General features: G+C 37.8%; 1 pseudogene; it reads left to right on the top strand.

The window, feature by feature from the left end:
- The first annotated feature begins 82 nt into the window (after window positions 1-82).
- LOC130682080 (NF-kappa-B-activating protein-like) lies at window positions 83-26,208 on the top strand (annotated as a pseudogene).
- The last annotated feature ends 1,656 nt before the right edge of the window (window positions 26,209-27,864 follow it).

The raw sequence follows: 27,864 nt of genomic DNA, 5'->3' as shown, positions 1-27,864 counted from the left end.
TTCCGGCAGCCCGGCAGCTGAGAGCTCCTTCGGTTCCGTAAGCGCCCGTTTCTCCTGCTGTTTCGGAGAACGAGCGGCAGTGATGGCTCCGGTGTCTGGTTCGCGCAGCCCGGAGCGGGAGGCCGCAGGCTTCGGGTGGGGAACGCCGCAGTTCGTTGAAGAGCCCCAAGCCCAATAAAGCCACCTGCTCCCTGCGGCGCCGCCGCTCGCGCTCGCGTTCTTGCTCTCGGTCGGGAGACCGGAATAGCCACAGCCAAGGCTCCCGAAACCAGTCCTGTCGCTCCCGCTCGCGGTCACGCTCTCGAGAGCGGCCCTCTGCGCCACCGGGCACCCCCTTCGCTTCTGCCTCCTCGTCCGCCTATTACGGCGGCTACTCGCGCCCCTCCGGGGGCGACAAGCCGTGGCCTAGCCTTCTGGACAAGGAGAGGGAGGAGAGCCTGCGGCGGAAGTGAGTGACACGGGCGCACCTTCGCTGTGAGGAGCCCACCTGCCTTCGGAGTCCGCCTCGTCTTTCATCTTTCTAACTATTGGCATTTCGTGCTCGCTGCCTGCCTGTGTCCATTTTCTTCCCTTCCGTCAGTCTACCCGCGACAACACCTTATTCGCCCTTTTCTTCCCTTAGACTTTCACCCACCCGAGGGCCGCATCATTCAGTGCCCTGGTCTCTCCCTCCTCTCTTGTCCCCCCCCCCTTATTGTAGCAGACATGGCCAAGAGCCAGACCTACGGGAATTGAAGCGTTTGCTTGGTTTTGCCATAATTCGCGATCATGTTTTTATGCCCCTCAAGTTCATGGAAAGGAGGAGCACTACTTAATTGATCATAAAATTAGCAGTGCCAGGCAACTTGTTGAATGGTCAGACAGGTTTGAGATACCATGATATGTAAGTGGCAATATTTTTTTAGTGAGATGGGGAAGACTGAGATAAGGGGTTTAAATTGGAGGGTAGAAAAGCCTCTGAGAGAAGATGACTGAATGTAGAAAAACTGATCTTCTAAACTGTAGGTTAGCCTAAATTGAGAAAGGTCTTGTTGAGATCAGCCTTCATTGACAAAGACCTTGTCAGTCTTGGCTATGAAAAGTGAGGTCAGGGTGTTCAGGTCTCCTATAAGTAGAGTGAGTACTGGAGTGGAAGAACGGATAAATTAAGAAGCAGAAAGGAAAAGGGTTATAACTTTCGCTGTGTAAGTGTTAATATCTAAAGCTTATATGAGTGTTAAATTATCAGGCACTGTAGTAAGTGCTTTTACATGTACTGTGTTTAAGAAAAAACAAGAAATATAAAAGTATTACAGGCATTGAGGGTCAGGTTAATGTCCAGTAGCTGGGAGATGTCTTCTTGAATCTTTTCCCTCCAGAAGTGGGAAGTAATAAGGCATAGTGATGAAGAGGAAAGGCTTCAGAATTAGATCGCCCAAGTTGATGGGAGAAGCAAAGTATGGTTGATAGCAGAACACATTTCACTGAGCATCAGTGCTTTACTAGGTAATAGTGTTAAGTTACTTAACCCCTGTGGGCTTAATTGCTTAACAACTTAAAAAGGGATAAAATTAGCACAAAGTCTCTCAGAGCTATGTGATGATTTAGGGCCTGGAACATAATAAATAGTCCTTAATTGTTAACTGTTAGGGTTTGGTGCATGGGGGCAGAAAAAGTAAAAAGAGGCCTGAGTTAAGTTTGGAGACATAACTCTCCAAATAACATTTTTCAGGAAGTTACCCCCACACTGTGTCAATCAAAAAGCAACCAGCTTCTTAAGGGACAATCCTCACCAAAGGATGTTCGGAACCTCTCACATGAAATTTGCATTTGTACATTTAATACATATAAGATAAATAATTTATCTAAGAGTACAGATAAAGCCAGGTGGCAGCAGGGATGAGACCTTGACTGCATACTCTTTCCTGCCTGTCAGGCATTCTTTCCCCGGTATGCATGTCCCAGTTTCAGGTTTTTAAGTGTGTCCCCTTACAGACTGTTTCCTCAAGGGGGTAACCTGAGTCTAACTGTGTGATTATACCACGTTTTCCCATGAATAAAGAAGTAAAAACTGGTTTATTCAATCAAACCAAAATAAATTACATTTACTTTGTAAAGGTGTTTTTTTAAAAAGAGTCACAAGCAGCTAAACTTTGTGGAATTGAGCCCTAGTTTTTTGTGTTTGTTTATTATGAGAGAGAGCAAAAATTAAGAGAAGAAATAAAAAATAAATGAGAAAAATTTCCCATGTCCTCCAAGAGCAGATAGAGAATATATTCCTTTTCTAAAAAGGAACTAGGGAAAACAGAGAAAACTAGCCCTGTATGCCACTGAGTACAATTTTTATTAAAAAGTTTGTTTCATTTTCAGTGCTCCTTTAATTTTCTACTTGTAATGCTTTATTTTTTAGCTACCTTCTTTAATTCCTGAGTTTCTTTGAATGGAATGTTTGACCAAATCACAAGAAGAGACTTCTCTTTGCTCTCAAGAATGTGTATAAGCAAATGAAGTTACTTCCAAATGTAAAACTGTTTTCTGTCACATATTGCAGAAGATGAAATGGGCAATTAGGAGCTCTGCCGTCTTTCAGCAGAAGGGACACACTTGACAGCCTCCTAGCCTCTTTGTAGTCTATACCATTTGATAATACTATCAAAACATCAAATTCTCTGAGTTTACATTTACACAAAGTTTTCATTAATTTAAAGTTTAAAATGTAAAGGGAAAATAGGACTTAACTGGACTTCTTTGAATTTGATGATATATTTAGTAAACAGAACTTAGGCCATGGAGTTATAATTTACACACCTATATTTCTAGGAGATTAAGTGAGAAAGAGGGGATTGGAGAATTGGGATCTCCTGAAGTATGGGAACTTTCTCCAAAGAATCCAGAACCAGAGTAAGTGATTGAAAGCTTTTTGTAATAAATTCCACTTAGCGATGATAAATGATCTTTTCAATGTATTTTTAAAATTCAGTTTGCTGATATTTCTTGTTGAGGATTTTTGCATCTATGTTCACAAGGGATACTGGTCTGTAACTTTTTTGTAGTGTCTTTGTCTGGTTTTGGTATTAAGGTGGTGTTGGCATCATAGGATGAATGTGGAAGCTTTCCTTCCTCAGTTTTTGGAATACTTTGAGGATAGGTATTAACTCTCTAATGTTTGGTAGAATTCTCCTATAAAGCCATCTGGTTCTTGAATTTGTTTCTTGGGAGTGTTTTGATTACCAATTCAATTTTGTTACTAGTAATTGGTCTGTTCAGATTTTCTTTTTCAGACTTGGAAGATTGCATGTTTCTAGGATTTATCCATTCCTTCTTGACTGTCCAATTTGTTGGCATATAATTTTATAGTAATCTCTTATAAGCATTTGTACTTTTGTGGTGTCAGTTGTAACTTCTCTTCCTTCATTTCTGAATTTGAGTCCTCCTCTTTTCTTGATGAGCCTAACTAAAAGTTTACCCATTTTGTTTATCTTTTCAAAGAACCAGCTCTTCGTTTCATTAATTTTTTGGTGTTGTTTTCTTGTCTCTATTTCAATTCTTTCTACTTTAATCTTTTTTTTTCTTCCCATTACTCACTTTGGGTCATCTTTTTCTTTCTAATTCAGTTAGGTGTAAGGTTAGATTATTTATTTGAGATTTTTCTTGTTTCTTTAGGTAGGACTATATTGCTATTCCCTCTTAGAACTGTTATTTTTGCATTCCCCAAAATTTTGAACCATTGTGTTTCTATCTTCATTATTCTACAAGTATTTTTAAATTTCCTGTGATTTTTCTTTGACCTATTGGTTGTTTAGTAACATGCTGTTTAACTTCCAACTGTTGGTGTTTTTTCCAATTTTTTCCTTGTAATTGATTTCTAGTTTCATATCATCATGGTCAGAAAATTTTCAGTCTTCCTAAGTTTATTTAAGTGATTTCTATTTTTTAAAATTTATTGAGACTGGTTTTGTGGCCTAACATGTGATTTTTCCTGGAGACTGTTCCATGTGCATTTGAAAAGAATGTGTGTTCTGTTGGTTTTGGATGTAATGTTCTGTATATGTTAAGTCCATTTGGTCTAATGTGTTGTTCAAAGCCAGTGTTTCCGTACTGATTTTCTTTCTGGATGATCTATCTATTGATGTAAATGGGGTATTAAAGTCCCCTACTATTACTGTATTACTGTCAAATTCACCCTTTATGCCTGTCAATATTTATATATTTAGCTAGCCCTGTGTTGGATTCCTAGGTATTTACAGTTATTATAACCTCTTCTTAGATTATCCCCCTTATCGTTATGTAATGCCCTTCTTTGTCTATTGTTACAGTCTTTTTGTTTCAAAGTCTATTTTGTCTGATGTAAGTATTGCTACCCCGGCTTTGCACATTCAGATAGAGAGTTCTACCACTTAAGCACCTTCACATTTAGTCTGTTTGTGTCTTTAGGTTTGAAGTGAGTCTCTTGTAAGGAGCATATAGAGGGGTCTTGCTTTTTATCCATTCAGTCACCCAGTGTCTTTTGCTTGGAGCATGTAGTCCATTTACATTGGAAGTAATTACTTGTAGATGTGTACTAATTGTCATTTGATTCTTTGTTTTCTGGTTGTTTTTGTAGTTCTTCTTTCTTGTTTTCTTCTCTTGCTCTCTTCCCTTGTGATTTCATGGCTTTCTTTAGTGTTATGTTTGTTTTCCTCCTCTTCATTTTTGTTTATTTATTATAGGTATTTGGTTTGTTTATACCATGAGGTTCATATAAAACATCATATGTATAGAGTTGTCTTTTATAAGGTGATGGTCACTTAAGTTCCAACACATTCTAAATGCACTACATATTTACTTGCCTCACCCCACCCATGTTTTCTGTATTTGGTGTCATATTTTACATCTTATTATTTTGTGTATCTCTTAAGTAATTACTGTAGATATAATTAACTTAACTACTTTTGTCTTTTCACCTTCATACTAGCTTTGTAGGTCGTTGGTCCACTATTTTTACTACATGTTTACCTTTGCCATTGTGATTTTCCTTTCATGATTTTTCTGTTTCTAGGTATGGCCTTTTCTTTTCCATTACATAAGTCCCTTTAACATTTTTTAAAGGGCTGGTTTGGTGTTGATCAGCTCCTTTAGCTTTTGCTTTTCTGGGAAATTCCCTGTTTCTCCTTCAATACTGATTTAGAACCTTGCTGGGTAGAATAGTGTTGGTTGTAAATTTTTTTCAGTGCATCGAATGTATCATGCCACTCCTTTCTGGCCTGTAAAGTTTCTGCTGAAAATTCAGCTCATTCAAGAAATAACAATTATTGTGAGGATGTAGAGAAATGGGAAACCTCCTACACTGCTGGTGGGACTATAAATTGGTGCAGCCGTTGTGGAAAGCAGTATGGAGGTTCCTAAAAAGACTAAAAATAGAAATACCATATGACTCAGTAATTGCACTTCTAGGAATTTACCTGAAAAATCACAATCTCTGATTCAAAAAGATATATGTGCCCCATGTTTGTTTCATGTTATTTACAATAGCCAAGATATGGAATGAACCAAAGTGTCTGTCAATAGTTGAATGAATAAAGAAGATATGGTACATATATACAATGAAATATTACTCGAAGCATAAAAAAGAAAGAAATTATTCCATTTGCCACAACAAGGATGGAATTAGAGGGTATTATGCTAAGTGAAATAAGCCAGGCAGAAAAAGATGCCATATGATTTCACTTGTATGTGGACTCTAAAAACCAAACAAACAAAACAATAGACTCTGAGACACTGAGCAGCGACTTGTGGTTACCATGGGGGAAAGTTTGGGGTGGGCGGATGAAATATGTGGTGTGGGATAAAGAGGCCCAAAATCAGGGATGAAAGTGTAGCATAGAGAATACAGTCAATTCTGTAACATTTCTGTGTTGACAGATAGTAATCACACTAGTTGGGGAGAGGATTTAATAATGTGTATAACGGTTGAATCACTGTATTGTATGCTTGAAACCATTGTGATATTGTATATCAACTATACAACAAAGTACTTCAATTTTTTAAAAATTAGTTCATAGTATTTTGGGGTACACTTACATGTAACTAGTTGTTTTTCTCTTACTGCTTTTAAGATTCTCTGTCTTCAAATATTTACATGTTGATTATAGTGTGTGGTGTGTGAATCACTTTTGGTTCATCTTATTTATGACTCTCTTTGCTTCCTCGACTTGGATATCTCCTTCATCAAGTTTGGAAATCTTTTAGACATTATTTCTTCCAATCGGTTTTCTGTTTCTTTCATTCTTCTCCTGAAACTCTGATAATATGAATGTTAGTATGTTTGACATTCCACAGGTCCCTTAAGCTTAATATCCTCATTTATATTTTTTTGTCTTTTCCTGGTTCACTACTGTACCTTTCAGATCACTTCTGCATCATTTAATCTGCTGTTGATAACCCTATTACCCTGTTAATTAAAAAAATTTTTTTATTGACATATAGTCAACATATTAGTTTCAGGTGTACAGAATAGTGATTTGACGTTTATATACATTACAAAATGCTCACCATGGTAAGTGTTGTTACCTTCTGTCACCATAAAAATATATTACAATATTATTGGCTATATTCCCCATGATTTATTTATTTTTAACTGGAAATTTGTACTTCTTAATCCCCTTCATTTATTTCACTTTCCCCTTTCCCCACCCCTCTGACAGCCACCAGTGTGTTCTCTGTATGAGTCTGTTTCTAGGTTTGTTGTTTGTTTGTTTTTTAGATCCTGCGTGTAAGTGAAATCATATGGTATTTGTGTTTCTGTGTCTGACTTATTCCACCTAGCATAATACCCTCTAGGTCCATCCATCATGTCACAGATAGCAAGATTTCATTCTTTTTTATGGCTGAGTTATATTCCTTTGTGTGCATGTACCACATCTTTATTCATTCATCTATCGATGGACACTTAGGTGGGTTCCATATCTTGTCCATTGTAAATCATGTTGCAATAACCATATAGGCTCATGTACATTTTCAAATTAATATTTTCATTTTCCTCAGGTAAATACAGAAGTGGAATTACTGGATTGTATGATATTGCTGTTTTTAATTTTTTGAGTAATCTCCATATTGTTTTCCACAGTGGCTACAACATTTTGCATTCCCACCAACAGTGCACAAGAGTTCCCTTTCTTCCGCATCCTTGCCAACAGTTGCTGTTTCCTGTCTTTTGGATAGTGGCCATTCTGACAGCTGTGAGGTGATAGCTCAGTGTAGTTTTGATTTGCATTTCCCTGATGACTACTGATGTGGAGCATCTTTTCATGTTTTGTTGGCCAACTAAATAGACAGATAAATGTGTATTCAGTTCCACCAATACATTGGATATTCACCCCTTACTGGATATATCAGTTGCAAATGTATTTTCCCATACAGCATTTATATGTGCTCTAATATAAATATCCTCTCTAATGTGTTTTCCATTTTAGTTACTTTTTATCTCTGAATGTTTTTTAAAAATATTTTTAATCTCTTCTTTAAAGTTCTCACTGTGTCCATCCATTCTCCTCCTGAGTTTGGTGAGCTTCTTTATGACCACTACTTTGAACTCTTTATCTGGTGGATTGCTTATCCTCTGTTTCATTCAGCTCTTTTTCTGATGTCTTTGGCTTACCTTCCCTTTGGAGTATACTGATTTCCTCATTTTGTCTGATTCTCTGTCTTTGTTTCTATGTATTAGGTAGATTAGGTATATTTCCTGGTCTTAAAGGAGTGGCTTAATGCAGAAGATGTCCTATGGGGCCTCCTAGTGCAGACCTCCCTGATCACTTGAGTCAGGTAACACAGGGGAGTCCTCTGTGTCAGCTGCATACACCCTCCTGATCTGCCTGGGTCACAACTGGTGTAGACATGCTGATGCACAGGGCTGTACCCTGGTCCACTGTCTGCTAGGCCTGACTGTGAGTGCTACAACATGCTGGGGTGTGGGGCTGGCATCTGGCCCATCTGCAGTTGCTGCAGCCCACTGGTGGGCAGGGTTGGCCTTCAGTGCAACTGGCCATGAGGCCCATCTGCAACAGCTACTGGCACTGGTGTGTGGAGAAGGCCTCTGCTGTGTGGGTGGCTGTGAGGTCCAGCTGTGAATGTTGCAGGTGTTCTAGTGTGTAGGGCTGATAGTCTGGGGTGGGAACACTTAGCCACTTAGCAGCTGTACTGGTGCTGGCCAGGGTCATCCACCAGGTGTGGCAGGGTGAAGAGCTAATTGGGATGAGTTCCAGGGCAGGCAGGTTAGTGAGACAAGTCTTCAGGGGAAACACCAAGGACAGGCAAGCGATTCCAGTCGATAGAGAGGTCATAAATGGCAGCACCAGGTCAGCCGGGTAGAACGGAATTGAAATAAAAATGGTGTCCATCGACATTTCCATCCCAAGGGAAAATTGCAATAGATCCCTGCCCTGCCTGCACATACACAAGATTAGTCAATAGGTCATGTTCATGTATAATCCAGGCACTTTTCAAAATGCTCCCTCTGCACTGAGACTCAGAGCAAGGGATATTGTATGCACACCATTTAAGATTGGACTCACAGTTTCTCTCTGCCCTCTGGGTATCACAGACATAAGTCCTATTGGTTTTCAAAGCCAGGTATTATTGGTGCTTATCTTCCCAGTGCAGGTCCACCAGGCTGTTGTGCTTGGACCTCTTGTTTCTCAGAGAGGGTCTCTGTGGTCATGATATCCCTCCTCCTTGTGGGTCACAACCCCAGGGGTGTTCATTCTGACTAGACCATGTCTCTATTCCTCTTACCCGTCTCACTGTGGCTTTTTCTTTATGTCCTTAGTTGTGTAATATCTGTTCTTCTAGTCTTCTGTTTTTTTCTCAGCTATAATAGCTCTATAGGTAGTTGAAGATTTTGGTGTGTCCACGGAGGGAAATAAGCTCACAATATTCCTATTATGCCATGTGGATCCCCTCTCCTATACAACATTTTCTTCATTCATTCATCCACCAGTGGACTCTTATGTTGTTTCCATATCTTAGCTATAATAAATAATGCTGCTGTGAACATGGGGGTGCATATATCTTTTCAAGTTGGTGTTTTGTTTTCTTCAGATAAATACCTGGAAGTGGAATTGCTGGACTATGTAGTAGTTGTATTTTTAATTTTTAAGGAACCTCCATACTGTTTTCCATAGCGGCTGTACCAATATACATTCCCACCAACAGTGCATGAGGGTTCCCCTTTCTCCACATTCTCACCAACACTTGTTATTTCTTGGGTGTTTGGTAATAGCTATTCTAACAGGTGTGAGATGTTATCTCCATTTCCCTCATAATTACTGAAAATAAGCATCTTTTCATGTACCTGTTTGCCATCTATATACCTTCTTTTGGAAATTTTCTATGCAGGTCCTCTGCTCATTATTTAATTGGATTGCCTGTGTTTTTCCTTTTGCTATTTTTTCTTATTGAAGTGTAGTTGATATACAATAGTACATTGGTTTCAGGCATAAAACATAGTGATTCAAAAACTAAATTCATTAGTAAATGCTCACTCTGATAAACTGTCACACAAAGATACTACACTATTATTGACTCTATTCCCTATCCTGTACATTTATCCTCATGATTAGTTTATTTTTGTTTTTTATTGCTGAATTGTATGAGTACTTTATATATTTTAGATATTAACCCCTTCCTTACCAAATAACATGATTTACAAATAATTTCTCCCAATGTATATTCATTGTTGATGGTTGCCTTTGCTGTGAAGAAGTTTTTAGCTTGATACAGCCCCACTTGCTTATTTTTGCTTTCTTTGCTTATCCTTTTGGTGTCAGATTTAAAATCATCTCCAAGACTATGTCAAGGAACTTCCATGGAAGAAAATAAGCTCAAGATATTCCTGTTTTGCCATGTTGATCCCCTCTCCTATACAACATTTTCTTCATTCATTCATCCACCAGTGGACACTTATGTTGTTTCCATATCTTAGCTATTGTAAATAATGCTGCTGTGAACATGGGTGTGCATATATCTTTTCAAGTGGTGTTTTCTTTTCTTCAGATAAATACCTGGAAGTGGACCTATGTTTCCTTCTGGGAGTTTTATGGTTTTAGGTCTTAAATTCAACTCTTTAATCCATTTTAAATAATGTTTGTGTATGGTGTGAGATAGTGTTCCATTTTCATTCTTTCGCATATGGCTGTCCAATTTTCCCAGTACCATTTATTGAAAAGATTGTCTTTCCCGATTGTATATTTTTGCCTCCTTTGTTGTAAACTAATTGACCGTATATGAGTAGGTTTATTTCTGAGCTCTCTCTCTGTTCTATTCCCAGAGGCATTTTTAAAAATGAATATTCCAATATGGTTTTGTTCAGAAGATTTTCCTATATCAAATTATCTGAAGGCTTAATGCTTTCTCTTTTTCCTAACTTTTTCTCTCTTTGGTGCTATTGATAAGCTTCTTCCACCCTGTCTTCCATTTCTGTGTCATCTTTAGGTTGAGTTGATACATTGAGTTTACAAGTAAACTTGTCATTTGTGACGGGGTGATAAAGCATTATTATCTAAAGTTATTCTTATAGATGCCTTTGGAAACACTCATAGAATCTGCACTCGAAAAATTAGAGTTCGAAGGAACCCTAAGAATAATTTCTAGGCAATTCCTGAATTGTTCCGGATGTGATCTTCAGAGGAAAAGATTATATGATATAGAAATTCCCTTTTAAATTATTGTAGAATTTTAATAACGCCCATTTGCAGAATTTTTTGCAACAGAATGATATCTTCTGCTGTAGTTTGTCAGGTGCTTCATGCTCTGGGGAGACAGACAGGTGCTGCTCTGCCGTGTGGCCTTAGCACACAGAGAATAGAGTTAGGAAGTCCTCCCACAGCCTTCTTGACTACAGTTCTTTGAGTTTCCTTATGGTTCATGACCTTCACCCGGTGGTTTCTTTTGAAAATACTAATCTCATGTGCTGCTTTCACTCAGGAAATAGCACTTTGTAAACTCTAAGGCATTATGCAATGTAAACTATTATTATGTGATTATGAAGGTGGTAGATCCTTGAACTGTACAATTGTAAATGCAGTCCAGTGTTTGCTTTTAATGTTTCTCAATCAATTTGTTCCTGAAAATTTTCAAGCCTATACTTTTATACTCCATGGTCTATATTTCATCACTTTTCTGATGCTTATAACTGTTTTCTTTAAATTCACCTCTGATGAACATACACCAGTAGAGGACGAAGGGCCAAAGAAACGTACCACTTCGTCTTCTACCTCAGAAGGTATTCTTTAAATACAGAGCTTTTTTTATTGAGGAGTTACAAAACACATTTATATATAGTTGAATATTGGACGTTGCTTTTATTCAAATTGCCTGTCATATATTCCTTTTCAGTATTTCAAATATAATAAAATTGATACTCAGAAATTCCTCTTTAGAAGTAAGTTTTTTATTTCTGCTTTATGTAGAAGAAAAGAAGAAGAAGAAATCTAGTCATTCAAAAGAAAGGTCCAAGAAAATGAGAAAGAAAAACTCATCTAAAAGAAAACATAAGAAGTATTCTGATGATAGTAACAGTGACTCTGATTCTGAAACAGACTCCAGTGATAAGAAAGACAGCATCATTCTGCAAACCTAGCTTCCAACCAAGTTGTGGTTCTTAAAGCTTATTTTAGAGGAAGGTTTTAAAAACAACAATAAGGGACAAGAGTTTATGAACACTCACTCACTGTGCCAGCCACCCTGCTCAGTACTTGATATTCACTATTGCTGTTCAGTACACACAGTGGTAACTGTTGGATACATCTTAGAGATGGGAAATGGAGGTAATAGAGCAGTTTCCAAGTACCGCACTCAGGGACACACAGTTGGGATTCACACCTAAGCAGTATGGCTCCAGATTGGTTGTGTGTAATCGCACAAGGCATGTGGCATGGGAGCAAGTTGGGGTTGGGTTCTGAGACACGTGGTGCTGAACCAAACCATACAGGCTGTGTCTGCTCAGCAGAGCAGCTCTTCTGTGAAATTCTCACACTCAGTGGGCACCTTTGTGCAGTTTTCAAAAAGGCACAATCTAAAAGATCGCTTCCCGGCAGCTGATTGTGAAAGACACCTCCTGTAGGGTGGCACATCACAATAAGCCATCCTTTTGTGCCCTCTCCTGGCTGATGCTGGACAGAGGGCGCCTCCACTGGGGACACATGACACAAGGGTGCTCCTTCCGCTGATGTCACCAGGGTTTCCTGGCCCCCCTTGTCACTTTCCTTCCTCACTGCCGGAAGACTGAACTTCTGTAAAGCACAAATCCTAGCAGGTCAGTCCCCTACTTAAAGTCCCTCAGTAGCTCTCCATAGCCGTCAGGGTGAAGTTGGGTCCTGACCGATGCCTCAGTAATCACATAGACCTGGGTCTCTCTCTTGCAGCATCCTGTAGCCTGAGAACTACTTTCTGTCTCCTCAGTATTCCATGGCCTTTCTCTTGATTCTGTTACTTGGCACAGAGAGTCTTATCTGCCCACGACACCAGACCCTCCCTCCATGTGGCTTGGCTTACTCATCTCAGCAATGGGTGTGCATTGCTTTTTTAAAAACCTGGTTTTTGAAAGAACTAGCTTAAGAATCACCTTCTCCTGGGCAACCATTCCTCAATTACCCTCCCCAAATCAGCCTGCTTTTGAGACTCCTCTATATGCCCAGAGCACCCAAGATTTTAACATTTGTTAGCATTTTGACATATTTGTTTAAAAAATGTGAGTTTTTGTGGAGATACTGAAAGTAAATTACAAATATCACTGTACCATCCTAAATATTTCTGTATACACCTCTAGAACACAAGGACATTTCCTACTTAATCACAATACTATTATCTCATACAGTAAAATTAATAACAATGTCCTGTATCACCTAATACTTTGTGTGACTTTAATTCTGTGTCCCCAAGGCCTAGCACGTTTTGTGATGAGTAGCAATAAATGTTTGAATTAATTTCTATGTTTCAGCAAATCGGGCAACAGGATATTTATCTACTCAAAAGTTTTGGGGTTTTAGAGTTTAATTTTTTTAAACTATAATGTGGTTTAATTTGCAGATGATGATGCAAAAAGGAGAGCAAAGAAAGCCAATAAAACAGAAAAGAAGAAATGCAAATTGTCAGTTTTTTCCTTCAATTTTTATTATGAAAAGTTCAAATATATATAAAGTTATGTAAGATATTAAGTAAAATAATATGATGATCCCCCATGTAACTATCACCCAGCTTGATAATTATCAACTCACAGGAAGTCTCCAGTGACCCCTTTATTTTGAAACCAATCCAAGATATCATTTCATCCATAAACCAGCATGTTTCTCTAAAAGATAGATGTTAGTTTTGTAAAAAAAACTGTAACCACAATATTACTATCATGTCTGAAATATTTAACAGTAATTTGTCAGTTCTCAGTTTCTTGTCCAGTTTATTCAAATTGGGACCCAAAGTGCAATTGGTTGATATATCTTGTACATCTCTTTAGATCAATAGGTTCCCCTTTTTGTTCCTGCATTTTATTCATTGAAGAAATCAAATCATTTACCTTAGAATTTCCTGCAGTATGAATTTTGCTGATCATAGTCTTATAGTGTACTTTAACATGTTCTCTGGCTTCTATGTTTCCTATAGATTGATAGTTAGGTCTAGAGACTTGATGAGGTTCAGATGTAAATTTTTGGCAGGAGTACTTTTTAGCTGGTATTGCATACTTCTATCAGGAGGAAAATAACGTCTGGTTGTCTCTCTTTGTCATACTAACAGCCATTGATGGTCATTGCCTAAGTGGGATTGCAAAATATTGGTAGTCTAATTCTGGCCTACATTCTTCATTTATTAGGTAGATAATTCTATAAGAGAAGCCTACCCTCAGCTATTTGATTACCATGAAATTTAGTTTATATAACAAGGGCACAATAATGGCTTACTTCAATTTTTTTTGTTTTATGACTTTTCAAAATAATGATTTGGTTTCACTTCCTTGATTATGAAAACAAATTTGATACGTATTTAAGCTATTACACTTTAAATTATTGATGCTCAAATTGGTAAAAGCTGTTTTTTAAACACTTTATTTCCATTATCTTTCCGTAACATGAAAATTGTATTTCATTTGTGTCTGAAGGGATCCTTTTTTATCTCACATTTTTTAATTTTGTTATCATTAACCTACAATTACACGAAGAACATTATGTTTACTAAGCTCCCCCTTCACCAAGTCTCCCCCACAAACCGCATTACAGTCACTGTCCATCAGTGCAGCAAGATGCTGTAGAATCATAACTTGTCTTCTCAATGTTGTACAGCATTCCACATTTACCCCCTCCACATTATACATGCTAATAGTAATGCCCCCTTTATTTTTACCCACCCTTATCCCTCCCTTCTCAGCCTTCCTCCCCAGTCCCTTTCCCTTTGGTAAGTGTTAGTCCACTCTTGGATCCTGTGATTCTGCTGCTGTTTGGTTCCTTCCGTTTTTCTTTGTTCTTATACTCCACATATGAGTGAAATCATTTGGTACTTGTCTTTCTCTGCCTGCCTTATTTCACTGAGCATAATACCCTCTAGCTCCATCCATGTTGTGGCAAATGGTAGGATTTGATTTCTTCTTATGGCTGAATAATATTCCATTGTGTATATGTACCACATCTTCTTTATCCATTCATCTAATGACGGACACTTAGATTGCTTCCATTTCTTGGCTATTGTAAAGAGTGCTACGATAAACATATGGGTGCATCTGTCTTTATCAAACTGGGCTGCTGCATTCTTAGGGTAAATTCCTAGAAGTGGAATTCCTGGGTCAAATGGTTTTTCTATTTTGAGCTTTTTGAGGAACCTCCATACTGCTTTCTACAATGGTTGAAATAATTTACATTCCCACCAGCAGTGTAGGAGGGTTCCCATTTCTCCACAACCTCACCAACATTTGTTGTTTGTCTTTTGGATGGTATCCATCCTTACTGGTGTGAAGTGATATCTCATTGTGGTTTTAATTTGCATTTCTCTGAAGACAAGCGATGTGGAACATCTTTTCATGTGTCTGTTGGCCATCTGAATTTCTCCTTTGGAGAACTGTCTGTTCAGATCCTGTGCCCATTTTTTCATTGGATTATTTACTTTTTGTTTGTTGACGTGTGTGAGCTCTTTATATATTTTGGATGTCAACCCTTTATCGGATCTGTCATTTATCGATGTATTCTCCCATCCTGTAGTGTACCTTTTTGTTGTATTGGTGGTGTCCTCTGCTGTGCAGAAGATTTTCAGATTGATAATGTTCCACTTGTTTATTTTTGCTTTTGTTTCCCTTGCCCAGGGAGATATGTTTGGGAAGAAGCCACTCATGTTTATGTCCAAGAGATTTTTGCCTATGTTTTTTTCTAAGAGTTTTGTTTTCATTACTTACATTCACGTCTTTGATCCATTTTCAGTTTACATTTGTGTATGGCGTAGGACAGTGATCCAGTTTCATTCTCTTATGTGTAGCTGTCCGGTTTTGCCAGCACGATCTGTTGAATAGACAGACATTTCCCCATTGTATGTCCATTGCTCCTTTATCGTATATTAGTTGACCATCTGTGTTTGGGTTAATGTTTGGAGTCTCTATTCTGTTCCACTGGTCTGTGGCTCTGTTCTTGTGCCAGTGCAAAATTGTCTTGATTACTATGGGTTTGTAGTAGAGCTTGAACTTGGGGAGTGAAATCTCCTCCCACTTTATTCTTCCTTCTCAGGACTGTTTTGGCTATTTGGTGTCTTTTATTGTTCCATATGAATTTCGAACTATTTGTTCCTGTTCGTTGAAGAATGCTTTTGATAGTTTGATAGGCATTGCTTCAAATCCATATTTTGCTTTGGGCAGGATGGCCATTTTGACAATATTAATTCTTCCTAGCCAAGAGAATGCGGTGAGTTTCCATTTTTTAGTGTCCTCTTTAATTTCTCTTAAGAATGTCTTACACTTTTCAGGGTATAGGTCTTTCACTTCCTTGATTCCCAGGTATTTTGTTCTTTTTGATGCAACTGTGAATGGAATTGTTTTCCTGATTTCTCTTTCTATTAGTTCATTGTTAGTCTGTAGGAAAGCCACAGATTTCTGTGTGTTAATTTTGTGTCCTGAAAATTTGCTGAATTCCAATATTAGTTATACTAGTTTTGGAGTGGAGTCTTTAGAGTTTTTTGTGTACAATATCATGTCATCTGAAAATAGTGACAGTTTAACTTCTTCTGTACCAATCTGGATGCCTTGTATTTCTTTGCTTTGTTGAATTGCCATGTCTGGGACCTTCAATCTGGATGCCTTGTATTTCTTTGCTTTGTTGAATTGCCATGTCTGGGACCTTCAGTACTATGTTGAATTACAGTGAGGAGAGGGGCCATCCCTGTCTTGTACCAGATCTCAGTGGTAAAGCTTTCAGCTTCTCACTGTTCAGTATGATGTTTACTGTGGGTTTATCATATATGGCCTTTTTATGTTGAGATACTTGCCCTCAATGCCCATTTTGTTGAGAGTTTTTTTCATGAATGGATGTTGAATTTTGGCAAATGCTTTTTCAGCATCTATGTAGATGATCATGTGGTATTTGTCCTTTTTCTTAATGTGATGGAAGATGTTGTTGGATTTTCAAATGTAACATACTTGCATCCCTTGAATTTATCTCACTTGGTCATGGTGTATGATCCTTTTGATGTATTTTTGAAATCAGTTTGCTACTTTTTTGTTGAGTATTTTTGCATCTACGTTCATCAGGGATATTGGTCTGTAATTTTCTTTTGTTGTGGAGTCTTTGCCTGGTTTTGGCATTAGGGTGATGTTGGCTTCATAGAAGAGTTTGGGAAATTCCCAACGCTTCTGTTTTTTGGAAATCTTTAAGGAGAATGGGTATAATGTCTTCTCTGTATGTCTGATACATTTCTGAGGTAAATCCACCTGGCCCGAGGATTTTGTTCTTGGGTAGTTTTTTGATTACTGATTCAGTTTCTCTGCTGGTAATTGGTTTGTTTAGATTTTCTGTTTCTTCCTTGGTCAGTCTTGGAAGATTGTATGTTTCTCAGACGTTTTCCATTTCTTCTAGGTTTTCCAGCTCTTAACATATAGGTCTTCATAGTAGTCTCTAATAATTCTTTGTATTTCTGTGGAACGCACTGTGATTTTTCCGTTCTCGTTTCTGATTCTGTTGATGTGTGTTGACTCTCTTTTTCTCTTAATAAGTCTGGCTAGAGGCTTGTCTATTTTGTTTATATTCTCAAAGAACCAACTCTTGGTTTCATTGATTTTTTTCTATTGTTTTATTCTTCTCAGCTTTATTTATTTCTTCTCTGATCTTCATTATTTCCCTCCTTCTGCTGACTTTAGGCCTCATTTGTTCATTCCTGGAGATAATTTATCTCTCTCTGCATCAGATTCTATGCATTCCTGTTCCCTGGTTTCTGTTCCATCTATGGCTTCTTGCCTCTCATCCGTTCTGCTTTTAAATCCTTACAGAGATTATTTTATTTCTGTAGTCTCCCTCCCTACTTTGTCTGTTAGCTCTTGCATTTTTCTCTGCAGCTCCTTCTGTATGGTTATGACCTTTATTTTGCATTCTTTTTCAGGGACATTGGTTAGGTCTATCTCCCCATGCTCCTTCTCAGCGGTTGTTCTTTTTCCAATTTTGATAATTGTGATGTTAGACTATTCATTTTGGATTTTTCTTCCTTCTTTAAATATGCCTGGATTGCTATATACTTTGCTCTTACGACTGCTTTTGCTGCATCCCACACAAGTTGAGGCTTTCTGTTGTTGTTGTCATTTGTTTCCATATATTGCTTGATCTCTATTTTAATTTGTTCATTTATCCATTGATTATTTAGAAGCATGTTGTTAAGCCTCCATGTGTTTGTGAGCCTTTTTGCTCTCTTTGTACAATTTATTTCTAGTTTTATACCTTTGTAGTCTGTAAAGTTGGTTGGTAGGAGTTCAATCTTTTTGAATTTACTGTGGCTTCTTTTGTGGCTTAGTATGTGGTCTATTCTGAAGAATGTTCCATGTGCACTTGAGGAAAATGTGTGTCCTGTTGTTTTTGGATGTAGAATTCTGTAGATGCCTTTTAGGTCCATCTGTTCTAGTGTGTTGTTCAGTGCCTCTGTATCCTTATTCATTTTCGGTCCGGTGGATCTATCCTGTGGAGTGAGTGGTATGTTGAAGACTCCTAAAATGTGTGCATTACATTCTGTTTCCTCCTTTAATTCTGTTAGTATTCGTTTCACATATGTTGGTGCTCCTGTGTTGGGTGTATATATATTTATAATGGTTACATCCTCTTGTTGGATGGAACCCTTTATCATTATGTAAAGTCCTTCTTTATCTCTTTTGCTTTCTTTGTTTTGAAGTCTATTTTGTCTGCAAATACTAGTACTGCAACACCTGCTTTTTTCTCCTGGTTGTTTGCATGAAACATCTTTTCCCATCCCTTGACTTTTAGTCTGTGCATGTCTTTGAGTTTGAGGTCAGACTCTGGTAAGCAGCATATAGAAGGGTCTTGCTTTTTTATCCATTCTATTACTCTGTGTCTTTTGATTGGTACATTCAGTCCATTTGCATTTAGGGTGATTATTGAAAGATATGTACTTATTGCCATTGCAGGCTTTAGATTCATAGCTACCAAAGTTTCAAGGGTAACTTCTTTAGTATTTTACTGTCTAACTTAACTCGCTTAATGAGCTCTTATAAACACTGTCTGATGGTTCGTTGTTTCTCTCCCTTCTTATCCCTCCTCCTCCATTCTTTATATATTGGGTGTTTTATTCTGTTCTCTTTTGTGTTTCCTTTGACTGCTTTTGTGTGTAGTTCATTTTATTTTTTGACTTTATTTAGTATTTGGTTGTTCTGCTTTCTTTGCTGTGATTTTATTTTCTCTGTTGACATCTGTTTACCCTTCAGAGTGCTCCAATCTAGAGAAGTCCCTCTAAAGTACCCTACAGAGGTGGTTTCTGGGAGGCAAATTCTCTCACCTTTTGCCTGTCTGGGAATTGTTTAATCCCTCCTTCATATTTAAATGATAATCCTGCTGGACATAGTATTCTTGGTTCAAGGCCCTTCTGTTTCATTGCATTAAACATATCATGCCATTCTCCTCTGGCCCATAAGGTTTCTGTTGAGAAGTCTGATGATAGCCTGATGGGTTTCCCTTTGTAGATGACCTTTTCCCTCTCTCTCGCTGCCTTTAATACTCCGTCCTTGTCCTTGATCTTTGCCATTTTAATTATTATGTGTCTTGGTGTTGTCCTCCTTGTTTCCCTTCTGTTGGGGGTTCTCTGTACTTCTGTGGTCTGAGCGACTATTTCTTCCCCCAGTTTGGGGACGTTCTCAGCAATTATTTCTTCAAAGACACTTTCCATCCCTTTCCCTCTCTCTTCTTCTTCTGGTACGCCTACAATGCTGATATTGTTCCTTTAGGATTGGTCACCCAGCTCTCTTAATATTGTTTAATTCATGGAGATCCTTTTATCTCTCTCTGCGTCAGCTTCTATGCGTTCCTGTTCTCTGGTTTCTATTCCATCAATGGCCTCTTGCATCTTAGCCATTCTGCTTTTAAATCCTTCCAGAGATTGTTTCATTTCTGTAGTTTCCCTTTCTACTTTGTCCGTTAGCTGTTGGATTTTTCTCTGCAGCCCCATCAGCATGGTATGACCTTTATTTTGAATTCTTTTTCAGGGAGATTGGTTAGTTCTATCTCTCCGCGCTCCTTTTCAGGGGTTGTCTCTGTGATTCTAGTCTGGATCAAATTATTCTGCCTTTTCATGGCGATAGAGGTAGTTGTGTGGAGCTGTCGCGTGTGTCGGCTGGGAGAACATCCCTTCTTGCTAGTTTGTGGCCTTCCTCTCCTGGGAGAATGGCGACCCCTAGCGGCCTCTGCTGGGCAGCTGCATGCAGATAGGGTCTCTGATTCCTGCCTGGTCACTGTAGATCTCCGCAAGGTTGCTGTGGGTGTGGCCGCTCTCAGGCTGCTGCTCCGCTGAGGCAGAGACCCCCTCTTGGAGGGGGAATAGGCGGGAGGCTGTTTATCGCCATGAGGGACCTCAGAGCTGTGCTGCCGCCTGGGTGGTTAGGGTGCCTGGAGTTCCCTGAGATTCCCAGCTGCTGGGCTAAGTGTCCTGGGATGCTTCCGTCCAGCTGTGGGTACCCTGTTCCTTTAAGACTTTGAAAAACTACTTGCTTTTCTTTTGTCCCAGGGGCACTGACTGCAGGGAGGCACTCACAGGTTACTGTCCTGTTTCCCTAATATCCAGCACCCCACGCACTGTGTGTCTGTGCTTCTTGTGCGGATGACTAGGGCTGGTTATTTAGCAGTCCTGAGCTTCCTCTCCCTCCCCACACTGATTCCTCTCCGCCCACTGGGAGCTGGGGTGACGGGCACCTGTGTACGGACAAGCCATACCTTGTACCTTACCCCCTTCATGAGGTGCTGGGTCCTTGCAGGTGTATATGTATCCTGGTTGTTATCCTGTATCTTCTGGTCTCTCTTTTAGGGATTGTTGTATTTGTTGTATTTTCAAAAATTTATATGGTATTGGGAGATTTCCACTGCTCTGCTCACGCTGCCATCTTGGCTCTGCTCCCCTGTAGGAATCTTTTTAATAGGGAAACATGATTTAGTTAAATAAGTTAGAAAAAAAATTAATAAAAATCCTTTAACAAGTTTGAATAAGATGAGAATTTAAATCATTTTAATCAGACTTTTCATTGCCTTGACAAAATGAGATGGCCTTTAACATGGGAATATTAAATCAATTTGTGTCAAATTATAATCATTACAGGAAGAAATTCAAGAAAAAGAAGTCAAAGAAGAGCAGAAAGATTCCAGTGATTCAAGCTCTAAAGCTTCTCAAGAAGAGTTTCTGGGGTACCCCTGGAATGATTGATTAAGTAGGTTGCTTCTGATAGACCCAGATTCAAAACCCAGGAAGCATACTAACCGAGTAGTCAAAGTGTGAGTATGTTTCTGAACATCCTTCAAGCAGAGCCTGAAGGACTCTCAGATTTAGTTGGCCCAGAGGCTCCAAAAACACTTGTCTCTCAAGATGATAAACTTCTGAAGTAAGTAACAGTATATTTATAATATCTAAAGTACCTTCCCAAAAGTATGGCCCTAACTTACCTTTCTAAGCTTATCTCCTTCTACTCCTTTGTTTATACCCCAGGTTCCAACTGAGAAGAACTGAAACTTCCCTGTATTTACTGTTCACTTTCCGACTTTGTGCCTTGTTCACCTTATTTCTTCTCACAACATGCCTTACCTTCTATTCCCAGCCCTGGTTTCTTTACTGCCTCCAATCTCGCCCTGTTAAAATCCTTACCTTCCGTCAAAGCCCTTTTCAAAAGGACGGGGCATGTGCAGATTCCCAGTACCTTTCCTCCATAGGTAGGTAAGATTCCTATCCCTCTTTAATCCTGTAGTCTTCACAGCATTTTCTATTTCTTTTGTGCAGTGTATTGTATATCCTATTTTGTGTTGCTATTAATATCCTTATTAATATGTAAATTCCACAAGAGCAGATATTACTTTTATATTACAGGCTTTGAGTTTAATAGGTATTCAAGAAGTATTCAGTGAATTAAATGAAGGGATGGTAGTTTTTAAAGTCCCATTGAATGAACATTAATACTTGTTATTATATAGCATTGTTATTGGTTATAAGTCTAAAAGGTATGCAAATTTGAGATACATTTTTTCCTTTTTTATTGAAGTATAGTTGATGGAGAAATTTATGTTGGTTTCAAGTATACAGCACAGTACTTCAGGAATTACACACATTATTAAATCCTCACCCCAATGAGTGCAGTTACTATCTGTCAACATAGGAAGATGTTACAGAATCATTGACTATATTCTCCATGCTGCACTTCCATCCCCATGACCTATTTATGTTATGATTGAGATTTTTGTACCCCTTTATCTCTCTCACCCTCCCCACTCACCCACCCCAACCCTTCCCCCATGGTAACTACCAGTCACTTAGCTCTGTGCCTCTGAGTCTACAGCTGTTTTGTACATTCTGTTTTGTACTGTTTTTAGATACCATGAATAAGTCATATGGTATTTGTCTGTCTGCCTGGCTTATTTGTCAATGTTGTCACAAATGGTCCGGTTTCTTTATTTTTTTAAGACTGAATAATGTTACATTGTCTATATGTATCACATCTTCTTTATTCATTCATCTGTTGATGGACACTTTGGTTGCTTCCAGAGATATATTATTTCTTTACTTTTTTTTAATAGAAAAGGAATTCACTAGAGGCAGAAGCCATAAACTCAAGGTCTATGGGGATAAGTTGATGGTTATAAATCTGTACTCAATACCATAGTTCTTTTGTTCTTCCAAAGTATGTCTGTATTTCTGGATAGTTATTTAGGACACAGTGCAATGTTCACTAACTCAAGAAAAGTAATACTGGGTTTCTCAGCATGCTGCCACTCAGCAACAGTTATTCCTACTGTTTTGTGAGAGAAGGTGGTTTTTTTGTGCTTTCTTTAGAAGATCACCTTTTTGTAATGGACCTTTTTTGAATTCAGAATTACTTTGTAGCTATGGTCATGCGCTGCTACCTGGTGAAGGTAAAGCTATGACTTAATATGTAAAAGCTGGAAACATACCCCACAAAGAGGTGAAATTAGCTTGACAAGTGAAGAAATTGCATCATTTGAGCACTCAGGCTATGTAATGAGTGGCAGCAGGTATGTTCTTTCCACTGAGGTCTGTTTCCATGATTAGATATTTTCCTCTTTCTTAGTTCCAGAATTATGTTTTGGTGATTGGTTTTCATTAAGTGACTTTTCCAAATGAAAAGTAGAACATAAATATTAGTTTAGTATTGGTTTTATTGTTACAAATGTGGTTGCCTAAAATTCCAAATATGTATGTACGTCTGCCTCAAACTCAGTTGTATCTCCAGCTTCAAAGAATCCATCTTTCCAGTGTCCTTTCCTAGTTTGTCTTTTAGTTTAGACAGTTTATCCTCTGAGGATATAGTTAAATTCAGGTATTTATCACTGCCCTATGAGGAATGTGGCATTCTGGTAGTTAGGAAAGCATTTTCATAAGTCAGTGTTCCTGTTTTCTGAGTTTTTTTCCAGTTCTCTGTGGAGTCAGAGAATGTGGACCCTGTAGTTCTCTGTGAACACTGAGATTTGAGAGCAGAAAATGGTAATGACAGACATCAGATTCAGCATGGGAAAATGAATATAAAGTTATGGAAGATAAAGAAAAGTACCAGGAAGAAAAGGAATAATGAACTGATAGGGCATCAGGACCAAAACAAAACTGAATTTTGGATTTTTTTAACTTTTACGGGCTTTTAAATTAGGTCCATATTTTTAAATGACGTTGGAGGCAAAAGTGTGCCGAATCCCTGGAGCACCTCCAGAATCTTTGAATTCTGAGGATCAACATTTGAAAATGTTATATCTGAGTTGTAGCACAGTATGATAAGAAAAATAAATTAGAGGCATAAGAATTGGAAAGGAGGATGTTACTCATTTTTGTGAATATGATTTTTTACATAGAAAAATGATTTTACATAAAAAATATGAATTTTTTCATAGACACATACTAAAGAATCTTCAGATGAATTATAAATAATAGAAGGGAGTAACAAATGGTTGGATGTAAGGTTATCCAGCACAAAAATCAGCTGCATTTTTGTGTACCAGGAAACAACTAGAAAACGTATTAAGTAAAAAGGAAACATTTATACTAAGTTCAGAGAATATGAAGGATTTAGGAATAAACCTTAAGAAAACACATCCAATGCCTCTGTAGGGAAAACTATAAAGCACTTTTAAGAGACATTAAAGAAGACCTAAATGAATGGAGAGGTACCTTGTCCCAGGATAGGAAGGCAACATTGTAAGTTTTTTCCAAGTTTATCTGTTCATTCAGTGCAGTTCTAATCAAAATCACAGAGTTTTTCATGAAACTTAATAAGATGGCTCTGAAATTGATGTGTAAGACGAGAGAGCCGAAAAGAATGGCCAGGTCACTTCTGAAGAAGAATAGGAAGATGAGATTTGCCCTACCAGACGTGAGGATCTATTATGAAGCATGGCACTTTAGAAAGCATGGAGGGAACAAACGAGTTGTTCAGTGGGATGAAGTAAAGAGCCCAGAGGCAGAGCCATACATGTATGGACATCGTTTTATGAAAGAGATGGCATGTCAGATCAGTGGGGAAAGAAAGGTATATTCAGTAAATGGAGGAGGAAAAATGGTTATCCATATGGAAAATGAAGTAGAACCCTCACCAAAATCATACAGCTTAAGCAGTTAAATGTCAAAACAACTTTAACCCTCCTTGTATAAAATATGAGCAGATATCTATTATATCTTAGGGTGGGAAAGCATTTCTTAAGGAAAACAATAAACATATACTAATCAAAATAAAATGACAAGTTCCAAGCAAGGATAACGTCTTGCAGTACACACAACTGATAAAGAGTTAGTACTGAGAATCTTTAAAGAATACCTGTAAATAACTCAAAAGAAGAATGAGAGAAAGAGACAAGCAGGCATTTGATAGAAGAAGAGATATATGTGGCCTACACATATACAAAAATTACTCAATATCATGGGAACCGAAGATCAAAAGTGTACTGATGTACCATTTTACACCCATTTGATAGACAAAAATTCAAATAATGCCAAGCATTTGAGAGGATGTGGGTCTACACGATCTCTTAAATATTGCTAATAGTGATAGAAATTGGTACAGTCATTTTAGAAAACAGTCTGAGATTGTCTTGGGAAGTTGAGCATTCATATGCTTTCTGACCCAGCAACTCTATACCAAGAAACCCAGGAGAAAATCTTTCCCATGTACTAGGAGATGTGAGCATAGATGTTTATTTCAGCATCATTCACGTAGCACTTCTTTCAAATAAACAGCCCTGCTCACTGTACCCTGAGCAACCTAAGTGCATTGTCATCTCTTTGACTGTCCATCCTGCCACTCCCCAAGCTTCACACTAACTTAAAATGATTTTCCCCTCTTGCCCTTACTTGGTTTTCTCTACTTTCCGAGACATAGCTAAAGCTTAATTTTGAACTGGTTTTGTGGGATTGAGTTACATACACAGTTGACCCTTGAACAATGCAGGAGTTGGGGTACCAATCCCCATGCAGTCCAAATTATATAACTTTTGACTCCCTACAAACTTTATGAGTAGCCTACTGTTGTCCAGAAGCCTTACAGATAACATAAACACGTATTTTGTATGTTATATGTATTATATACTGTTGTATGCTTAGAATAAAATCAGCTAAAGGAACAACAGTGTTTTTTCAAATTGTTACAAATCTACAAAAAACTTCTAAGTATATTTATTGAAAATAATCTGCATATAGGTGGACAATCAAATCCATGTTGTTCAAGAGTCAACTGTGCATTAAAGAGGCAAGTTTTCATGAAATTTTCCCTCCAAACCAGTAGGCCTTTTGAAAGTAATGTAACGGTTTCCCTCTGCCTCTGCCCTTATACTTCCGTATTTGACCCTTGTGTTAAATCTCTATTTTCTGAGATACTACTGGATTCTAAGGAAGTTAAATTCATCCATAAAACTCACTAGAGACTCAACGATAGTTTTAGACTTGGTTCATTTGGTTATATGATAAGTTAGAACCTTGAAGAATTTTGAGTTGATCATCAACTTAAATCTTTTCATCTGTCCTACTATTAATTCCACAAAGGCAAATGCTACATATCATATAGAAAGTTTAATAATTTTCCCGTTTCTGATTGTTCTACAGGAAACAACAGAAATAGACTTATGCCTGTAGTATCTGAAATTCAATACATTCCTGATGTTGACAGAGCCTCAGAAATCATTATTTGAATACTAGAAATGAATCAAAGGATGCATCAGTTGATAAAACAAGTGATCTTTTAAAAATTGAACCCATAAACCGTTCCTATTTGTCAGCTTTCAAAATAGAACACCCTTTGTTAAAAAATGATTAGTGTGGAAGTACCATGAGAAGAATTCCTGAGAAATTAAGCCAAAAATAAAATTATCTCCAGGCATCACCAAATGGAGGCTGTGCAACTGCAGAAAGAAAACCAGATCAATCATGCTGATGAGAAGAGAGCCCTGGCATCCTTTAACCAAGAAGAGAGGTGAAAGAGAGAAAATGAGATCCTGGCCAGTGTTTGAGAGATGGTATACAAAAAAAATTAAAGGGAAAGATGACAAATAAGTATTTCCTAATTGTTCAGCAGACATTTTTAACAACAAGAAAGAAAGTATAGGATACACACACACGCAAATATATACACAAAAAGATTACTATGATTTGAAATATTTCAGTGCTACTGTGCCTTCTATTTAATTCCTTCAGTCCTTCAGTTAGAAGCTGATCATTGGTAGAACTTTAGCATGTTCCTTGGGTTATTTTGGATTGTCCATAATAACTTTCTGGTTTAAATATCGAGATTATGAATGGAATCATACCGGGGGAGGTGAAATTGAGAGAAAGTGTCAGTGAGAGATAAACTTTACTCTCACACCATGGGACAGTACTACTATTAGCTCCATGTAATTCCCCACCCTCATCCCCACCCCACGTGCACTCATGGGAAATTATTATTCATGTACATTGAATATGTTACAAATGGACTTGTAGAAACTCACAGGGGGCCACTTTTGTTAACAGAATGAATGCATTGCTGAAAAAAGCAAATCTGGAATTTGGAAATTGACTTGTATAATACCATATATAGTCTGCTCTGGAAATTATGTATATTGGTTTTAGTCCCTACCTCCACCCCAAAACCAATAAACAAACCAAAAAGCAGACTAACCCATAGACTTATTGAGTTGAAAATGTGAACATTAGTTATTTAAATTCTTAATAGGTTACTTAAAAATGGTTTTCAAATATAAACTATTGGGACTACTGTTGTTCCAATGTAAGTACCTTATTTCCATCTAAGCTGTGCTTAGGTCACTATTTGAATACTGGAAATGATTGACAGTGAACTATGATCACGTTTTGTAAGGATAAAGCTACAGTGATGTTGAACATATTTTAAGTCTGTCTGTTATGTAATAAGCACATTTCATTTTAAACATTATTAAACCTTTCAGTTTATTTTTTGTATCTGACATTCGGTTTAATCTTTTGCTTTCTATAGTACCCCCACACTTTATCACTTTTTTATGGCTGCTATTGACTTAAATTTGGGAGAAAGGAAAAATTCTGAAACTAGGAAGTTGTGGTCTGTTTCCATCCTTTGTTCAACTTCAGTTGGTAGATAACAAGTATGTTAAGGGAAGAGGACAGTGGAAGTTTTGGCTGTTTGTGTTAAGATTGTTTAGAGTTGTCTTATTACTTTGGGCCTAGGATAAATTTAAATAACCTGAGTGATGGGGAAATTTGGACACTGCTGTTACAAAATACCCTCCTTTTGTAATAGTTCAGTGTGGTTTTTTCAAAGTTTTAAAATACAGCAGTCATATTTCAAAGTATAGGTCAAAAGTTTTACTGTTTGGCATATGCTCTAGGAAAATGTATACCTTTAATCCAGTTGGCATGTAATAACACTTAGGACCCCTGAATTTGAAGTTATTTCTGTTTATCATTGTTGCTGCCTAACCTAAAAATCTCTCATTTCCAAAAGTTAGGAGAAAACTAGGCCCCAAATTTGTGAATCGTAATCTATCTAGTTCCCTGTGTAATAAAACCTAAATTTATAAACCCTACTTAAAAATTTTGTTCTCGAAGAACATAGTTTTTGGTAATGATTCCTGGAGACTGTAAGAGTTTGTTCTCTTACTTTAAATCAGCAAGGTAGTTTATATGCAGTAACTTCATGAAATATGAATATTGTGTATTTTCAGTGGATTCTCCTAA

The sequence above is a fragment of the Manis pentadactyla genome, chromosome Y, assembly GCF_030020395.1.
Source record: "Manis pentadactyla isolate mManPen7 chromosome Y, mManPen7.hap1, whole genome shotgun sequence".
NCBI lineage: Eukaryota > Metazoa > Chordata > Mammalia > Pholidota > Manidae > Manis > Manis pentadactyla.
The sequence above is the reverse complement of the archived record's forward strand: the minus strand, read 5'-3'. Positions and strand labels throughout refer to the sequence as shown.